Source organism: Nerophis ophidion, linkage group LG06 (assembly GCF_033978795.1).
Source record: "Nerophis ophidion isolate RoL-2023_Sa linkage group LG06, RoL_Noph_v1.0, whole genome shotgun sequence".
NCBI classification, from domain to species: Eukaryota; Metazoa; Chordata; class Actinopteri; order Syngnathiformes; family Syngnathidae; genus Nerophis; species Nerophis ophidion.
The window spans coordinates 46355512-46361511 of NC_084616.1; positions in this window are offsets into that span (position 1 = coordinate 46355512).

Consider the following 6000-nt stretch of genomic DNA (forward strand, 5'->3'; position numbering starts at 1 on the left):
GCTAAAAGACACACTACTGGTGATGACGTTAATGTGAAGAATATGATCACCTTCACCTTGCTCATGCCACGGGGCAAGCCTGTGTAATTATAGTTTTTGTATGCACGCAATAATGAAGTGCAGAACTTGCAAACAAATAAACAACAGCCATGTTCATTCTATTGCTAAAGCCTTCAAGAAGGGAATTGTATGTCTTAAGGACAGTAATTTATCAAAAAACATACACATTATCATGGAATAAAAAGTTTGCACCATTTGAAAAATCTAATTATTTGGATCAGGGATTCTCAAAATGGGATAGGTGTACCACTCGTGGTGCGCTGGCTCCTTTTTGCGGTACGTCAAAAAATCTAATTCTTTGACGATTCTTCACAATGTTTTATTTTCCTGTAGTCAAACACAGTGTTACTGTTCAAATTGTGTGTAATGTTACAGTGGCCAAAAATATTAAATACACTTGATAAATAAAACCTCTGCCTTGTTTTTATTGACTACTTAGACCTATTACACTACTATATTTCAATGCTGGCCAATATGGTGGTACTTGGAGAGCCATTTTTTCTGAATTTCTAAATTTCCCTACTTTTCATAGCAATGTATTTATTTTAGTCATTTACTTTACATCATAATCTTAATTTTAGCATTAATGCTAGTTTAGTTTTTATTTTGTTGTCATTCTGTCTTGACCCCCTCTTGTCCCTGCAATTTCCACCTCTGTTATTATTTTTTTTATTTCCGTCCCCTCCTGCTCCTGTCCTGCTGTGCCAAACATAAAAAAAAAATAAATAAATAAAAAAAATTTTCACAAAGTCAAATACAGATGAGACAACAAAAGAAGTATCCCACACTTTTCTTTTGTAAAACAATTCTGAACAGGAGATACGGGCATCTACTTCAACATTATGATTTACCTGAATGGCTTGACAAGAGGCTTCACGGTGGTAGAGGGGTCAGTGCGTCTGCCTCACAATACGAAGGTCCTGAGTAGTCCTGGGTTCAATCCCGGGAACGGGATCTTTCTGTGTAGAGTTTGCATGTTCTCCCCGTGACTGCGTGGGTTCCCTCCGGGTACTCCGGCTTCCTCCCACCTCCAAAGACATGCACCTGGGGATAGGTTGATTGCCAAAACTAAATTGGCCCTAGTGTGTGAATGTGAGTGTAAATGTTGTCTGTCTATCTGTGTTGGCCCTGCGATGAGTTGGCGACTTGTCCAGGGTGTACACCGCCTTCCGCCCGATTGTAGCTGAGATAGGCACCAGTGCCCCCCGCAACCCCAAAGGGAATAAGCGGTAGAAAATGGATGGATGGATGGGCTTGACAAGACATGTTTAAAAATATGTATATATTTTGTCTATTGTAGTTTAAAAATGTTAAAATTTGGAAAAATATTAATTTAAAAAAGATATTTGGATTTTTCCCACATAGAAACCTTGTTTAAAAATCCTGCAACAACCCGAGGATGTTTAATTTAAGAATTGCAAGTTGAATAATGCTTGTTTTCACAATAAAATACTCATTTCTATCTTAAAAGTTTTCCATCCATCCATCATCTTCCACTTATCCGAGGTCGGGTCGCGGGGGCAACAGCCTAAGCAGGGAAACCCAGACTTCCCTCTCCCCAGCCACTTCGTCTAGCTCTTCCCGGGGGATCCCGAGGCGTTCCCAGGCCAGCCGGGAGACATAGTCTTCCCAACGTGTCCTGGGTCTTCCTCGTGGCCTCCTACCGGTTGGACGTGCCCTAAACACCTCCCTAGGGAGGCGTTCGGGTGGCATCCTGACCAGATGCCCGAACCACCTCATCTGGCTCCTCTCGATGTGGAGGAGCAGCGGCTTTACTTTGAGTCCCTCCCGGATGGCAGAGCTTCTCACCCTATCTCTAAGGGAGAGCCCTGCCACCCGGCGGAGGAAACTCATTTCGGCCGCTTGTACCCGTGATCTTATCCTTTCGGTCATGACCCAAAGCTCATGACCATAGGTGAGGATGGGAACGTAGATCGACCGGTAAATTGAGAGCTTTGCCTTCCGGCTCAGCTCCTTCTTCACCACAACGGATCGGTACAACGTCCGCATTACTGAAGACGCCGCACCGATCCGCCTGTCGATCTCACGATCCACTCTTCCCTCACTCGTGAACAAGACTCCTAGGTACTTGAACTCCTCCACTTGGGGCAGGGTCTCCTCCCCAACCCGGAGATGGCACTCCACCCTTTTCCGGGCGAGACCCATGGACTCGGACTTGGAGGTGCTGATTCTCATTCCGGTCGCTTCACACTCGGCTGCGAACCGATCCAGCGAGAGCTGAAGATCCCGGTCAGATGAAGCCATCAGGACCACATCATCTGCAAAAAGCAGAGACCTAATCCTGCGGTTACCAAACCAGAACCCCTCAACGCCTTGACTGCGCCTAGAAATTCTGTCCATAAAAGTTATGAACAGAATCGGTGACACATGGATAGAACATTTCAATAGTTTTTAGTACTTTTTTTGGGAGAATTTAGTCTTTATATCTTGTATTTTCAGCTCTTTTTTGAAGTGCATTTACACTCAACAAATAAATGAGAATGCGATCTCCGATCCAATCAACACCTTCAGACCCGGTGGCGCCCCTGAGGAGGCTAAAATGCTAAACAATCAGATTCATGAGCAATGAATAGTATTAATGCATATTACATATGAACCTGCTGTGACTTCCACCCAATGATATGCTCCCATGAAAAAGTCAACAACTTAGGATGCGTTTCCTCGATGACTCCATTGAATTCATGACTTTTATGAAGCAACCACAGAGCAATAACCGAGAATGGACGTGTTTGTGTGTTGCCACAATGAAGTGTATAGAGACCGTCTGTGGCCATGCTGGGAACACAATTGTGTGATTGTTTCCACACTGGCAAGACATGAAGTGGCCAGGAGACAAAGTGGACACATCCCCCTTGCCCCCTCCCTCACAGATGTCCAGCAGGGTCGGGAATGGACCAAGTGTCCATTATCATTCCTATAGGGGCACAATAGGCCGAGGCAGCAGGAGGGCCCGGAGGAAAGGTGTGAGTCATTGCAGAATCATCAGAAAGGTGTGACTTCCTCCAGAAACCATCGCAGCGCCCACTGAGTGTTCTTCTGGAAGCAGCTTTATTGCTTTGGGTTTGCTCCCAGACTAAAGAGTTGATTTGCAAAGAAGACAATAGGACAAGAACAACACTTCTTAAGAAACAAGAGATTACTGTTTTGAAGGTTCAGGCATGTAGGGTAAATGTTAGGGGTGTGGGAAAAAATCGATTCGAACACGAATCGAATCGAATACGTTGTGCAATTCAGAATCAATTCTTTTTTTTTTTTTAATCTATTTTTTTTGTTAATCAATCCAACAAACCACTACACTGCAATACCATAACAATGCAATCCAATTCCAAAACCAAACCTGACTCAGCAACACTCACAACTGCAATAAACAGAGCAATTGAGAGGAGACAAACACAACACAGAACAAACCAAAAATAGTGAAACAAAAATTAATATTATCAACAACAGTATCAACATTGGTTATAATTTCAGGATAGCAGTGATTACAAATCCCTCATAGACATTATCATTAGACATTTATAAAAAAAAAAAAGAGCAGGTAGGTAGATTATCACAGTGGATTGTCACAGTGGCTTACACTTGCATCGCATCTCATAAACTTGACAACACACTGTGTCCAATGTTTTCACAAAGATAAAATAATTCTTATTTTTGGTTCGTTTAATAGTTAAAACAAATTTACATTATTGCAATCAGTTGATAAAACATTTTCCTTTACAATTATAAAAGCTTTTTTTTTTTAAATCTACTACTCTGCTAGCATGTCAGCAGACTGGGGTAGATCCTGCTGAAATCCTATGTATTGAATGAATACAGAATCGTTTTGAAACGGAAAAATATCGTTTCTGAATCGAGAATCACGTTGGATCGGAAAAATCGATATATTATCGAATCGCGACCCCAATAATCGATATTGAATCGAATCGTGGGACACCCAAAGATTCGCAGCCCTAGTAAATGTCTAACAAAACATTGCATTACAGCGTCAGATTTCCTATTATGCCTTGGGCACTGTTGTAAATCGTTGCTGTATCCACCCATCCATCCATTTCTACCTCTTATTCCCTTTTGGGGTCGGGGGTGGGGGGGGATGGGGGGGTACTGGCGCCTAGTGACATGTAATTGTTAGTTATTGCCCATTACATTTAGACTAGTATAGCGCGTTGTGTTACTGTATGTGTTAAGCAGGGATAGACTTTATGGCCTAAAATCTATATTGTGATACACAGTGCATTCATTTGCGATAAAGATATATATGTGACAATATTGGCCATATAAATGGTCAAAGAACCATTTCAAAACAAGTTAAAAAGGCTTCTATTTTGGCTGCTGATGTATAGCATATTGCCTCATTTCCAGTTGTATTATTTTGGACGGTATAGCCCAGTTGGTAGAGCGGCTGCGGCAGCAACTTGAGGGTTGCAGGTTTTACCCCCTCTTCCGCCATCCTAGTCACTGCCGTTGTGTCTTTGGGCAAGATAATCTACTTACCTGCTCGCATTGTCACCCACACTGGTTTAAATGTAAAAATTTGATATTGAGTTTCACTATGTAAAGCGCTTTGAGTCACTAGAGAAAAAGCGCTATATAAATATAATTAACTTAACTTCACAACATTCTAAAAACTATTATTAATCTACTGTTAATAGCGGGTTACCTTCTGTTGTAACATGTTTCTATCTACACTTATGTTAAAATCTAATAAATACTTATTCTTCGGTTGTTTGGATACTTAACATTAGTTTTTGTCAATATTACAGATTTGGGTATTCATCCAATACCAAGTAAGGGGTAGTATAAGCCATACCAATGTTGATGGTGATACGTCAAAAGTTCAAAATCATTCAATTTTTTTTTAATCACAATTATATCCAGACAAATCACAGGATCCATCCATGCATCCATCCATTTCCTACCGCATGTCCCTTTTGGGGTTACTGGAGCCTATCTCAGCTGCATTCGGGCGGAAGGCGGTGTACACCCTGGACAAGTTGCCACCCCATCGAAGATGGTGCTATTCAATAAATTCCCTCATTCCCTTTCATGACCTAAAAATGTATCACGTCATTAGTGCAAAAAAAAAAAAAACAACTGCTGTTGGCTCTTATTTCCTAAGTTTGTGAACAATTATACAAATATCGAAAGAAACACGGATCTAATCATTGAATTATCGACCATATACGGATACAAATCCGTTTACATCCAAGAGCTCTAGCTTAGTGGTTTTCTATGCTTTTTTTTGTAGTGAAGCATGTTTAGCTAGTCCTTTTCCTGTAAACCTCCAGTGAAAATGATATTTATTGTATTTGCTGCTATGAAGGTGAGGATTAGTGATTTAGACGCAACTTTGCACAGTGGAGGTACACTGGCCACAAGCCAGCTAGCGAGGACACTATGTGCGTTGAGGACGCCTTCGTTCGCTTCAAATTTGCAGGTCACAGCAATAACGTGTCATCAACATGCAATATCAGGATACAACGGCAGTAGAAAAAGCTCTATTGTCGGACGTCACATGTTGATGGCTCCTCATATATTCACATTGATTTTAATGGGAGCCTCCAACAAAAACAGCTATTCAGACGGAGAAAACGACAATTTCCCCATTAATTTGAGCGAGGATGAAAGATTCGTGTTTACTAAAAAGGCCGTATTTGCATGTGTTGCAATGTTAATATTTCATCATTGATATATAAACTATCAGACTGTGTGGTGGGTAGTAGTGGGTTTCAGTAGGCCTTTAAGTTCTCTGTGAGACGATGACAGTTATTTCTATGACACCAAGCATGAGTGTTACTGCTGAAATGACCCCCGACCGTTATCTAGCGCACTGTGAGCTATTTTCCTCCAGTCAAGCTTAAGAACCTTTGCCTACAGTATCTCTTGCTGGCTGAGGATGATCATAGTGTCAATTACCCAAAG